The 14,672-nt window shown below is 37.6% G+C and overlaps 1 long non-coding RNA gene across 1 annotated transcript in view; it reads right to left on the reverse strand.

Moving 5' to 3' along the window:
- Positions 1 to 5,863: 5,863 nt before the first annotated feature.
- LOC307182993 overlaps positions 5,864 to 14,672 on the reverse strand; it is a 54,734-nt gene continuing 45,925 nt past the window's right edge. The window contains exon 4 of the long non-coding RNA XR_013827327.1: positions 5,864 to 6,072. This is a non-coding gene — a long non-coding RNA (uncharacterized lncRNA). The remainder of the gene's footprint in view (positions 6,073 to 14,672) is intronic.

Genomic DNA, 14,672 nt, shown 5'->3' on the forward strand with positions numbered 1-14,672 from the left:
TTCCTACCAACATGTGTCATTAACTACAAATCTGGAATAAATTCAGCTTCATTATTATTGACCTTATACATGATTGAGCACAATAATGCATAGGAAAGTATTTGGTAAACTGAAAGGCATCACATGACATACATTACTCTTATCTTTAATTAGCGTGCATTAAAACTTTATTGCTTGCACCAAGTTTTACAATTTTAAAGCTTTAAAGCTCTGGAAAAAAACAATTGTAAAAACCCTTATAGAGGAAAGGACTATCTTTGCAAGGACAGTTATACAATAAACAGTTTTAGAGTATCTCCTTTCTGGGTAGAGAGCAGATTTGTTTATTTTCCAGGGCAGTCAGATGTCTCCCTCCAGCACAAAAATTGGGCAGATTTGCTAACGGTCCTTTATAAAACTGAGGGCTCACTAAGCTTAGGGTTCCTCATCTGGGATATGAACCCACTGGGTGTGTACCATTGATCTTGGACCCCCTCTTTGTTGCCTCTGTGGAAATTGGAGGCAGTAGGAAGCAAAATTGCTGGGAGTAATTAAGTCCCCTGTCTCTGACCTAGGAATCTTGTGTCTTCTGCCAGCATCCATGAAACTGTGACAGGCTAAATTTTAGTTTGTAAGCAGGGTAAATCTCAGACCTTTCACAGGGTCTTGACAGGGTGTAGATGTATAATCTTCTTAGGGAACAGAAATGGATATCTGGCAAAAATAGAAAATAATGCAATCTGCCATAAAGGTTGACTTCCTAAAACTACTTTTAAAGAATCAGTATAAGTCAACAGTGCAGAGAAAGACAGTCCTCTGTCTTTCCCTTCCCCTCCCTCTTACGCTTCCTCACTTTCTTTCTCCTCTCTTTCTCTTTTCCCTTCTTTCTCCCATCCTCCCTCCTCTCTGCTCTTGGCACTAATTTTCCATGCTGGTTAAAGTTTGTTCTACAGTTCTAATATCTGTCTGCATTAGCATGTTCACTGTTCCAGGGACAGCATGTCCCTGAAAATCTCTGCTGGATATAAAACTTTCAAGCATAACTAATATGACAGCAAAATGAATTTTATTTAAATGAACAATACATTTCTTGGCCTTCATGGGTCAAGGTTAGTGGAGGGAACTGTCTTTGTTTACAATCATTTGTCATCCATCCACAAAAACCGAGTTAGCTTACAATGCCTGTGTGTACACAGGAATGCCTTTCTTTTTAATAGCATATTGTCTTTGGAAAACAAACCAGGAAAATCACAGAGATGACAACTTATAGTTCAGGTCAACTGCCTTAGTTTGTTATTATAAATAGAAGGCATAGTAAAGTGATTACTAAATTAATAGTTTTTAACATTTTAAGTAAATCAGAAATATAATGAAGATGAACAGCAGTCCACTGGTCAAAGGAACTCAGTGGGAATTGAGGATCTCAGTGGAAATTGACCCCAAGTTCTGGGGTTATTGACTAAACCATCGCTGACTGCCTGATTGGGCACACTTCTCTCCTGGCACATAAATTTACTACACCAGGCTGCCTCCCTGATAAATATCATTGCTTTCTCCATCTCTTGCCCCTGCAAAGGAGAGTGCTGTTTCCTTATAAATCTTTTTCCCCCACATTTTCTGTCAGGAGAAACCAAAGCTATTGGGTGTCATATACCAATCCCATCACTCCTAGCAGAGGAGCAGCAAATTACTACCAATCCCTACATTTCACTGTTTTCCATTCATTCATCCATCCATAACTCAACTGCATCCTGAGCCCCTCCAGGGCACCAGGCATTGTGCTGGCTCAAACAGGTGATCCAAATATGAAAACCAAGAAATTACACTCTCGGAAATTTTAAAGTGATATTATAAAGAAATGTGTGGAAGAATAGAAAAGACATAAAACAGTCATTTCTGAGACAGTTTAGGAAGTTTTCACAAAAAAAAAAGGCAATTGGTCTGTCTACTGGAGAACAGTTGGGCATTTCCTTAGATGAATAAAAGCATTCTACAGGGAATAGCAGGCCAAGGTCCTTATATCCCCATGGAAGGAGTTGGAATGTAATTTTGCAGGCAACTGGCAATCAGTAGTCAAGAGTGGCTTTTGGAACTAGAAAATTACATGATCCTATTTACTTATTAGAAGCTAATTCTAGTGACAGTATGGTGAGTGTTGGGGGGAGCCCAATAGAAGCCTGTGCAAGTTTTCAAAAGTTAGACAATAATCAGGAGAATGTCATACTTGAAAGGTATTGTGAAGTAGAGTTCCTATGACTGCAATTTACTGTGGAGCGTGAGAGTAAAGTTTCAAAAGTGGCTTTGTGTGTGGAGGAAAATGAAAATACAAGGAATTCAGTGGTTTTTATGCCAATATTTGTTGAGAATGCTATACTTCAGTAAAAAAACAGTTGGCAAATATAGTTGGATATGTGAGTATGGGGCTCAGGAAAAAAATTTGGATTTGGAGATGTAATGTGGAATTGTGAATCATATGTAAAGAAGTTATATCCACTCATCTGTTGATGGACGCCTAGGTTGTTTCCATATCTTGTCTACTGTAAATAATGCTGCCATGAACATAGGAATGCAGATATCTCTGAGATCCTGTTTTTATTTCCTTTGGATATATACCCAGAAGTGGGATTGCTGGATCATATGATAGTTATTTTTCTAAATTTTTGAGGTCCCGCCACACTATTTTTCATAGTAACTGCACCAGTTTACATTCTCACCAACAGTCCACAAGATAGCCAAGATTTGGAAACTACCTAAGTGTCCATCAACAGATGGATGGATCAAGAAGATGTGATTCTTTACACACACACACACACACACACACACACACACACACACACACAGTGGAGTATTATTCAGCCATGAGAAAGAAGGAAATCCTGCCATTTGCAACAGCATTGATGGACTTTGGGGGCATTGTGCTAAGTGAAATAGGCCAAACAGAGAAAGACAAGTACACATAGTAACACTTATATGTGGAATCTAAATTTAGAAAAAGAAAAACTCATAGAAACAGAGAGTGGAAAAGTGGTTTTCAGAAGCTAGGGGGTGGGGGAAATAGGAAGAAGTTGGTAAAAGGGTACAAACTCACAAACTTTTAGCTATGAGATAAATAAGTTCTGAGAATTTAATGTAAAACATGGTGACTATAGTTAATAACACTATAATGTACAATTGAAATTTGCTAAGAGAATAGAAGTTAAGTGTTCTCACCAAAAAAATAAATAAATGGGTGATGGATGTGTGAATTAACTAGACGGGGGAATTCTTTCACAATGTATACAAATATCAAATCACCATGAGGTACATTTTAAATATCTTATAATTTTATATGTCAATTATACTTCAATAAATCTGAAATTTTAAAAAATAATAAAGGAGATTATTAAATTATTGGTTTAAGTAATGTTCTTTAGGGAAATAGCAGAGATTTGGAACAATATAGAGCCTAGGATGGACTTCTAGGGAATGAAGACATAGTGAGAGGGCAGAGGAAGAGGTAGGACAAAATAAATAGAAAATATCAGTGGTTATGAATGTAGAAAAGAACATCCAAGAAACCAAAGAAAAGAAGAGCATCAAAATGTTGACTAAAATAGTCAAGTATTATATGTCATTGGCTTGCCAATTATTGGGTCACTCATCACATTAATAAAAGGAATTTCAGGAGAGTGATAGGGAAAGTAGACAAGGCTTCTAGGCTGAGAAGTAAATGGGAGTCAAGAGAGTAGAGACATTAAACACCAACTGTATTGCAGGCTACCACATGTGTGATGTGACCTGCACAGGCCAATGTGGTCTATGGGTGGAAATCAATAATCACCTGTGTCCACAGCTTCTCTTGTTCCCACCATCTACCTCAGCACCACAATTAGGGCCCCTTTCTGGCATGGGGGAAGGAGAAGAGAGAGAATGGGAGGAGGACAATTTAGTATGTATTTCGTACTCATAAGACTTCCAAGTTGGGTTTTGTTGTTGCACCTGAATGAATATTTACTATAATCCCGGAGGGACACTAACAGGACTGAAAGAAAAGGATACTGTAAAACTCTATCCAAATACTGGGCCCCATTATCATTGTAATCTATGAATTATCACTTTTTATTAAAATATTATTTTTTTATAAAAATTAACTTGCAGATGTCAGAATTAGTTTTACATTATTATTAATATTCTAAAAATTATTATTTGCATTTTACAACTTTTGAAATTATGTTTTAGTATTTTTTTTTTAGCAAAAGGAAAACTGAATGGGTCTCTCTTACCTCTGAGAGGTCCTGACCCCAAGTTTCTGGTAATTTCTTTCTCCTTGGATGTTTCTATGCATCTCTACAGCTTTTCTGCATTTATGGGCCAGTCTGCTACGTGTACCAAATGACTGGATTTTATTCTCTCTTCTCTTACTTTTTCTCCTCTTCAGCTGAGCTCCTTGGGTCATGACCACTGCTTCCTCCAAGCAATGGTGACCGACACTTCGACCAAAATTTTCACCAGATACTCAGCTGTCTTTCCTATTTGTAGCATCTTATATTCTCCTTCTGAGCTCCAGTGTGGCTCTAAAGTGTCCCAATTGGAAAGTGTGAGAGTTGGGAAGGATATTGCTCTCCCTCCTTGAGTTTCATTCTATTAGAAAAATAGCAAATATTCCTCTACCCTCCTCCCCCATCCATCTACATTTACCATAGGATTCAGACATGGAGCCCAGAAGGTTGGACTGACAGGCAAATCCTAGTGACAAACACCATAGCATACTCAATATTGCCTTGCCCTCCGAGAACTGAGGTTTTCTTATTGGGCCAAAAAGCTTTTATGGTTTGTCCCTTATCTTGGTATAAGTCCTCTTCCAAATGGCTTCTTGAATCCTTGGAATCACTCACCTCTGAGGCCAGTGCTACACTACTGGCATCATTAATGCCCTTTAATCTCCCTATGCAGTTCACTATAATAATCATAGCAGTTAAGATTTATTGACCTCTTGTTATGTATCTAGAATCGCACAAGTGATTTAATTGGCTTATTTCATTTAATTCTCACCAAAAAATTCATCAAATATTAATATCTCTATTTTAACAGAGGAGAACATTGAGTTTTAGAAAGTTATATAAGTTTGCTAGCAACACACAAAACGAGGCCTTGAACCAGGGCCCACATCTGCTGGGCTCCAAAGCCCACGCTTCATCACCATGTCATTCTCTAAGTGCCTTCAAGGCAAGTGCTCTGTCTGCCTCATTCTCCATTCCACCTGCAATTCCTAGTACAGGAAATGGCACAGAGTGGGTGGGGTGTCAATTAATATTTGTTGAATGAATGAATAACAGTGGAAAATAAATCTCTCCCTGCTGCATCGTTCATAATTGACTTTGAAGTTTTCTTTGGGATGTAAGTTCAGACATATTTATGAACCTCCAGCCAATCAATTATTTAGCACTTTTTCACTGTTTTATATATATATATATATATATATATATATATATATATATATATATATAGCCTTATTCTGCTGGGTTTTGTGAAAGAAACAAAAGAGAAACACAACCCCTAACCTCTTAAGGTCTACTAGTATATAGGAAAAATACAAACAAATAAAACCTATATGCATAGCCAGAGCTTCCCAAACCTCAACCAGAAGCTAGAAGTCAGGGAATCCTGAGATGTAATCAGTAGAGGTAGACAGAGCAGGGCAGAACTTTGCTGAGAATGGGTCTGGGGAGGGAAGAACCTTTAAGAACAGTCAGCACACTGCCATAAAGTATTCACTGCACAAAGACTAAAGAGCTCTAGTTCAAATGCTTGGTTTTTACCCAGGCCAAACTATCAACTTTTGAAGTTCTGGCGGGTGTGTAATGAGCTTATAATGGGGATCTCCTCAGTCTAGTAATCAAGACACTGCCAGTACTCCCAGCCATGTTGGTAGTGGCTACGGAGATCAAAACATACTCACACAATGTGCTGAATATCTTCAGTTTGCCCCTTCAGCTCCACTCTCTGCACTCCTCCATCCTGCCCTGGGAGGCTCGGAGGCTGGGAGGCTGATCTCTGTGCATCAGGAGCCTCACTTATCACTGACTTCTTGTTGCTTCTGCTGAAGGGCAGCACCTGTAGGAGTTGAAGGGTAAGAGTGAGGAGGGTAAATTCAGGGCATATATTACCCCGGATCTCTCTCTTCTGTGTCCACTTTAGTTGAACTTCTCCCCTTTGCGCAGAGTTCTCTCTCTTAATATCTCTCTCCCTCTCTCGCAGCTGGTAACTACCCCTTCAGGGGGAGTGTGTGTGTTGCCCCGTTACTCTCTCCTGAGTACTGCCCCATCCTGTATTGCTTCCTTATACTCTGTCCATATCTTTGTAAATAGCCCCTTTAGTAAACATTTACCAAAAGACTCAATTTGAGTTATATTCATCTGTTTCCTGCTGAGACCCTGCCTGACTGACAAACTAATATGACAAACATATGCTTCATTGAGAGAATGTAAAAGAAACAGTCTGCCCGTAGGAAATGAAAATAGACTTATAGAAGCTTAAGAAGCTACCCCTTTAAGAAGCTGTATAATTTGAGTAATTAAGGCATAAAGTCATAGAAGCTGTTAGATTCTAGATCTTCACGAGTAGAGTTGTACCACCTGCCAACCATAAAAGAAATTGAGTCATTCTCTTTCCCTGGTCCTGGAATCTTGTGCTTTATCCTTTCTTATTTTCTGAGACAGGGGAAAAGTCTTCACTTTTTGCAACTGCCACTACAATCATATAGCGAAAGAACTGATGAAAAATTTATGCACATACTGGCCCACAATCTCCTAAAATTTAATAGAAATCACGTGCCATTTGTTACACACAAGCACTCTCTTAAGAGCACCCTTGGGAGTTATTCATAGGAATGTGGTGGCCAGGTGAAGGCTTACAACATCTTATTGAGGTGTAAATTGGAATGTGTGAAATATGTAGTTTGGGGTAGCCAAAAATATGGGGAATAGGGGATTGCCCTAGTAAATCACCAAGAAATAGAAGAAATGCTATAAAAATTATGGCCAAGTCAAGGGATATCCATGTCCTCCAGGGTGCAGCTTTTAAATTTTATCCTGCAAATTCAGCAATTCTTAATTTACTCTTTGATATGTTTATACATAATTATTTCTTTATTGCACAATCCATGTATTTTACACTTAACCAGATGTTTTCTCCATCCAAAGAGGCAGCTGTCTTCTACCTTTTCCTTTCCATGATGCAATGGAATTCATCCAGGAGAGCAAGAAAAGGTCTTTACTTTCATCCTTATACGACTGTGCTCCCCGCACCATAGGCAAGAGCTGCACATTTACTATGTCTACATCTTAATTGAAACAACTTCTGTCTGGAGAAGTTTTTAGAAAAGTACATTTAGGTGACATGTGTGTAAACATTGAGACTGCTTTGAATGGGCAACAGTTTTCATGGGGTGGGAGGTGGGGTCAGGAGGTGTTTTGTTCCAGCCATAGTAAAGACAACTTAAAGATAACAACCTGTATTGATTGCTAGTCATGGACTAGATATCTCTGAAGAATTGTCTAAAGCATTTCAATCGTTCAAAACTGTGTTAAAATATCAATAGCAAGTCACCATGTAGGAGAATAGAGGCAACACAGCCTCAGATTCGTTGAAGTTGGAAAATTAGAGTTTACTGAGTTTGATTTATTAAGATCAAATTTGTTTCTTTATGACATTATAACCATAGACATGACAAACTTCATGATGACTATTGTCATTTAACTATGTCATATCTTAAATCCTAAGGTATGAAAATTTATCTTCAATTTTAACATGTTTTAAATACTTTAAACTTCAGGGAGACATTGTCCCTATTTTACCTCTACTTTATAGTGTCACTTAGGCTAAGTGACTTGGATAGGAACACACAGGCAGTAAGTGTCAGGGACAAAGTCCAAAACCAAGCTTTCCAAACCTAAATTGTGTCTCATTTCACCATGTAGGCAATTTCTCATTTATGTCGAAGTGCTTATCTTCTTGATCTATACTTTGGAGAAGTCATGCCATCAATCCAGATATAAGTTCAACACAATTATAGGCAAATAGAACCTCATGAATCTTTAGGACATTACTGAAATGTGCAGTTTGAGTGAGATGTAATGGGCTATCATTTCACTCTTTGTCTTCTCTGCTCGTTTTCTCACACAACTCAAAAGAAATTCTTTTGGTCTAAGTCTACTCTTTGAAATAAAATAAAATATGTGTCCTGTGCTTTAATCTTGGGGGGAAATAATAAAATAAGAACATGGACTATAAAGCCCAGATGCATACTATTCACTATTTCAAAATTTCAGTTGCTCTCTTAGCTACTGTCCTCACCACATTGAAATGCCTTCTACAAAGATGGATGGTTCATCCTGAAGTCATCTATTGCCTGCTATGGCTTATCATTATGATTCCCCTGGGTAAAATGCATTCTTGAAGTGCATCTTTCCTTCTCATTCTTCCTAGCAAACGTGTAAGTAGGTAGCTGCCTACTTGCCACTAGAGTATCATCTTATTCTACCATCTCTGAGCTCCAGGAGAACTCAGGAATCTCAACGTTACAATAGGCATTGAGAGAAGGCAACAAAGCAGCCGAGGCATTAGGGGAAGGAGAAGAGAAGGAAGGGCCGCTTTAAGATGGACAGCTCATATCTGAAAACTTTAGCAGTCCAATGAGAATTTAAGTCCAACGATGCTTCTTCTGCTTTCTTTCCAGGAGTGGTAAAATAACAGGGAGGGTTGGGCCTCTCATAACCAAAGGAAACTGGTATCAAAATTGAAAAAGATGGGGATTCCCTGGTGGCGCAGTGGTTGAGAATCTGCCTGCTGATGCAAGGGACGCGGGTTCATGCCCCGGTCCGGGAGGATCCCACATGCCACGGAGCGGCTGGGCCCGTGAGTCATGGCCGCTGAGCCTGCGCGTCCAGAGCCTGTGCTCCGCAATGGGAGAGGCCACAACAGTGAGAGGCCCGCGTACCGCAAAAAGAAAAAAAAAAAAATTGAAAAAGATTGACACATCAAGAGGGAACACAATAATGTGATCCAGTCAAATGTTCAGTCCTACTTCAAGGTTTTAGTAACTCAGATTTGAAGCAGCTTCTAGGGAATGGGTTACTTTACTTCTGGATGAAAGCCATACTAAAGACAAAGGATAAACAAAAAACATAAGGTAAATTTTTAATCAAAAGCCAAGACCCTCATATGGGGATATAGGTTCGCAAACAAGTAGTGGAAAAAAGTCAGTGGCCTTTATGAAATAAGAACATATTAAGGCCAGCTTTTTTTTCCCTTCCTGCTTGTAGAGACAGCAGGAAATTGTTCTTTAACCTCCAGTGCTAAGGGTTCTTAATAATTCTCAGGACTTCAAAGAATAAAACTTCAACCCAAATCCAAAAGCAAATGGACAAATGCCCCGACATTTAAAGTGTTTGGGGGCATCCATGGACAAATCACACTTAAAATATTAATAAATAACTGCCACTCTAAAGAATACTGGAGGACATCAAAGATGGAAAATGGCATACAGGCTTGTGTGTATAAATATATACAGCATAGACATGAAAAATGGATGGGTATGGATACTATCGAAGAAACCGTGAGAATATAGACGCTTAGCAGTATCCCTTACTCCTAAAGCATTTCTGAAACCCTCAGCAAATGATGATTCAAGAAGCTCCAAAGAAGTGTTATTGGTTCCAAGCTGTACATCCAGCAGGTGTCAATAAGCCAGGGAAATAATCCTCTCTGTGCTTCAGTATCTTTCCTTTCTAACCACTAGCTTCTTAAATACAGCAACCTTAAGTGTTTTCCCCTACCATGGTGTTTGCTTTTCAGGCGAATATAGTTTGAGAAGTATAACAGAGGTGTAAAAAATAGAAATAAAGAAGGAACCATGTCCCTATCCAAAATGGAATCCATATATTTCAATATAATCCTGGAGTTGTTTTCTAGTTGATAAGACTATATTATCAAAGTCAAGCTCAAAGGAAAAGTATTTTATAAGCATTTCTTCTTTGTCTATCACACTTGTAATTATTAAAGGAGCATTTATGCATTTTTTCTGTCCTAAAAGTAATTCATGTTCTTTTTTTTTTTTTACTTTGGAAAATACTATACAGTCTAATGAAAGAAATAATGCAATGTATAATTGCAGTGGTTACCACTGTTGACATGTGTAGTGCTTCCTTCCAGTGTATTTTTTGCATATATATTTAATCAGTATATTGTGCTTCACCAGCTTGGAAGTTCACAATCCTTTTAACATGACGAAATAACCCAGCCACCCAACCTAGAGACTTGGGACTCATTTCAGATTCTTCACTTTTCCCTATACAAGTCACATTCAATATATCATCAAATACTGTAGATTCTATTGCGTTTCAACCTATTATATGTCATTTTATCTCTCTCTAGCCACAATGCTACCAACTTAACTCAATCTATATCATCTCTTACCTTGGCTATGGAACTAGATCTAATTTATATCTCTACTTAGTCTAACATTTCAACTCATTTTTTACATTACTTCCAAAATTATTATTTTTAGTGCATCAAGGTTTGTATTACTCTCCTGCTTTGAAATATGTCAATGGTTTTCCATTTTCCTGAAAAGTGTCAAGCTCCTTAATGTGGTATATACAGCAATCCATCCTCTGGCCCCTCCTACCAGTCTTTACTCTGGCTTCATTCCCTCCTTTCTACTTTCCTATATGTTCCAGTCATTCTGAGCTGCTTCCATTTATCCAAACCACCAGGGTAATTTATGCCTTGCCTAATGCTTTTGTTCACTCTATTCCTCTACTGCAGATACCCTCAACATCTTTTTCTTTCTGAAAACTTCTCTTGCTCTACCCATCAGTTTCCAGGTAGCACAATCACATCTCCTTTATGTCCCACACTATTTGATACTTCTATCTATATAGCCCTGCCTTCACCTTCTCTATGTTTTTCTCCTCCTCCTAAAACTATACTCTTCTTGGTGTCAGAAACCTTATCTTATTCATCTTTGTGCTCCTAGGATCTACAGTTCAAATCCCAGTACAAAATAGATGTTCAAATATGAATAATGATGAATAATGAATAATAGGGAAGAGTAGTACTCTGATTTGTTGGTAAATACCAACCAAAAACCAACAGTTGAACAAGCATGTTCTTCCCATTCCATGTCATCTTCACTCCACATTTCTCTATTTTTGACTTTGTTGAACAACCACAAATGAAGGACAAATTCAGCCTATTTAAGATCCCTATGGAATGACAATTCATAAAATTCTATAAAAAGACGAAACTCAGCAAACACCACAAAGCCATTATGAGAAAATTGTCATGCACTAAATCTGCTCAGGATTGTGCGGTGCTTAATTGATGATCACATTTGTTTTGGGATGTTTGCCTAGAAATGTTCTTTTAATAAATGTACTAAATAAGATGCATAATTTAGCTCCTTCTCTGTAGCTTGCTGGCCAGCTGCCAGCTCTGAGTTTCTACTCTGTCTCTCTCTTTTCTTCCTCCCTTGATCTCTCACCATCTTTCCCTTGGGTTTGACTCAGCACCAAAGTTACCTGCTGGCTTAGTAAAAACAATCTCATTAAAAAGCCATCACAGTTGTGCCTGATGGCTTCATTTCACCCCCAGTGGCTCAGCTTACATCTTCCTTTGGAATAAGTAGAGAGCAAGTTCTCTCCAGGATGACTTTGTCCAGCTGTACTATATGCATACTGACAGACTGCAGGAAAAAAGATTGACAATTCTTGCCTTTATGGGGTTGATGAAAAAAGGGACTTCCTCTGGTATTCCTCTACTTATCACCATGGTATTTGTTAAAGTTCTACTTTCCTTTGGAAGCTATGACAGTCAGTGTTCAAGCTTGCTTTTCTTTCTCCTCTGCAGCCTCAAGAAAAACTCAACCAGCTGAGAATCAGAAGACCTTGTTTCAAGACAGACAATTGGAAAACTATTTGCTGTTTAGTGAGTAGCATAACTTACTTTCCTTATCTTTAAAAATACATGAATATTATAAAAGAATCACTGCCAACCCATTTAGTAGTGTATAAACACACACACACAAACACACACACACACACACACACACATACACACACACACACACAGAATCATTTGATCTCCTTATGAGACCAATATGCCAGAATAGTTGCAAACACCATTCTCCTTCTTTCTAGTTGAGGATGTGTGTATTCCTTGAGTTTGGCAACTATGAAAGTCTCTTATCCTTTTCTCCTATATGACCCACTATAATCCACGTTCCATAAAAGTGATGAGCTTGGAAGATTAGTCATAGTCCAGGTTTAGGATAACTTCTGGGGAATAATTCTTTACAACTCTGACAACCCAATTTTTTATCTGGTTAAGAGAATTGGGCTCAAACTCTGAAAGTCTACCAAAGCTGGCTATAATAATGATATAAAGTAAATATCAGCTTAATATTTAATAAAGCTAATATTATTAACTGTTACTTATGGTAAAAACACATTACGCTTTACATAATTTAATCCTTGCAGCAACTCTATGAAGAAAACTACTGTTTTCAGCATCTCGCAGTGGATGAAACTGAATCATAGTAGGTGTGAGACTTTGGCTATGTTACTTTGCTTCTGCAAGTTCCAGAGCTAGAACCCAAGCCTGCGTTTATGTCCCTCAAAGCCCATTCTCCTAACCACAGTAGCTTCTCTTATCCACACCTAAGCCATATCTGGCTTTAACAACCAGGAGTACAGGGATAAAGACAGATGCTTCTATCAGAAACTGTCTTGTAATGAACGGTATCAACTCAGTGCCTATTATAGTACTTGTTTCCCTTATGTTTCTCCAGGATGGTGAATCTTCACCTCCATCTCTCCTCACTGGATTGTGACACAGCCTTGGCTTGCCCTGATTTCTTTCCCAGCGGCCAACCTTGTACACTGTGGCACTGCATGCTGTCTGGCTGTACCATGGAGAGAAGGCTGGGCAGAGCATGGCATCTGACAAAATGCAGGTCATTTCTCTGAATAAGCATTATTCATTTCTGTTGGTTAAATTCAGAGGCAGCAGGCTGAGTTTCTCCCACTGGGCTGCTAAGAGGAACTGCAGAGCTTGAGGAGACATTTTAAAAATCAAAATACTATGCTCAATTCTCCCATGTTGAGAAGGGCATGTCAATCCATTTTAGGAAGACCTCATGGGGCAGAAGTTTTGTAAACACACTCCAGTGGTCCCTGTGTCCTAATTGAAAACGTTTCTGTTCTGTTTTATACCAGGCATTTGCTTTTTTTTACCCCCTGAACCAAACTCATGGTTTGTATTCAGTCTTGAAGGGAGGGAAAACATGGCCATTTAATATTTATTCTTCCTTGAATAATAGTCTCAATCTTAAAGTCTTCTCAAGTTGGAGAAGGGCCAGGGTAAAGAAAAATTCTCCAAAATATATTCGACTACGTTTATAAAATATTGTTCTGTCACCCACTAAACCTATTTGTGTCCCTTGCATTTCCATATGAAATTTAGGATCAGCTCCTCAATTTCTGGAAAAAAAGAGAAAGGATGCATTGAATCTGCAGATCAGATGAGGAATAATGTCATTCTTAAGATGGTATCTACTAATTTAGGAACATGGGATGTATTTCCATTTTTTACTTCTTTTTTAAATTTAATTCAACAGTGTTTTGCAGATTTTTGTGTAAAAGTTTTGCAACCTATTTAATTTATTCATACTTTATTGGATGCTGTCATAAAGAAAATTGTTTTCTTAATATTATTTTCAGAATGTTCATGGTTAGTGAATAGAAATGCTGTAAATTTTTGTATTGTACATTGAACTTGTATCCTGAAAGCTTGTTGAAATTGTTTACTAATTGTAGTCACTTTTCATAGATTCTTTAGAATTTTCTGTATACAAAATTATCATCTAAAAATAGAGGTAGTTTTACTTCATTTCCAGTCTAGATGCCTTTTATTTCTTTGTCTTACCTAATTGTTATCTGAGAATAGGGATAGTTTTAACTCTCCATTTCTAATCTATATGACTTTTGTTTCTTTTTCTCATCTAGTCACCCCCACTAGAATATCCAGTGCAATGTTAAATGGAAGTGAGGATAATAGACATCCTTTTCTTGAAGGAAAAGCATTCAGCCTTTCACCATTAAGTATTATGTTAGCTGTGCATTTTCCTAGAAGTTCTCGTCTATTCCTAGGTCACTGAGTGGTTTTTTTTGTTTTTAGGTTTGTTTTGTTGGGTTTTTTTTTTTTCTTGATTTTATCAAATTATTTTTCTACATTGATTGAGATTATCATATGGTTTGTGTCCTTTATTCTATTAATATAGTGTATTACACTGATTTTCACATGTTAAAACAACTTCATTCTTGTATAAATCTCACTTGGCCATTTTATACCATCCTTTTTATATGTTGTTGGATTCAGTTTACTACTGTTTTATTGAGGATTTTGTGCTGATATTTATAAGGGATATTGGTCTTTAGCTTTCTTATTTTTTTATAATGTCTTTGGTTTTGGTATCAAAGCAATTATTCTCTTCTTTGCTATTTTCTAGAAGAGTTTGTGAAGGATTGGCATTGTTTATCCTTTAAATATTTGGTAAAAATTATCAGTGAATTCCAGACTTTTCTTTCTAGTAAGGTTTCAATGTACTAATTTTTAAAAATTTGTTTCGAGGCTATTCAGATTTTCTGTTTCTT

The sequence above is a fragment of the Stenella coeruleoalba genome (assembly GCF_951394435.1).
Source record: "Stenella coeruleoalba genome assembly, chromosome: 2".
NCBI lineage: Eukaryota > Metazoa > Chordata > Mammalia > Artiodactyla > Delphinidae > Stenella > Stenella coeruleoalba.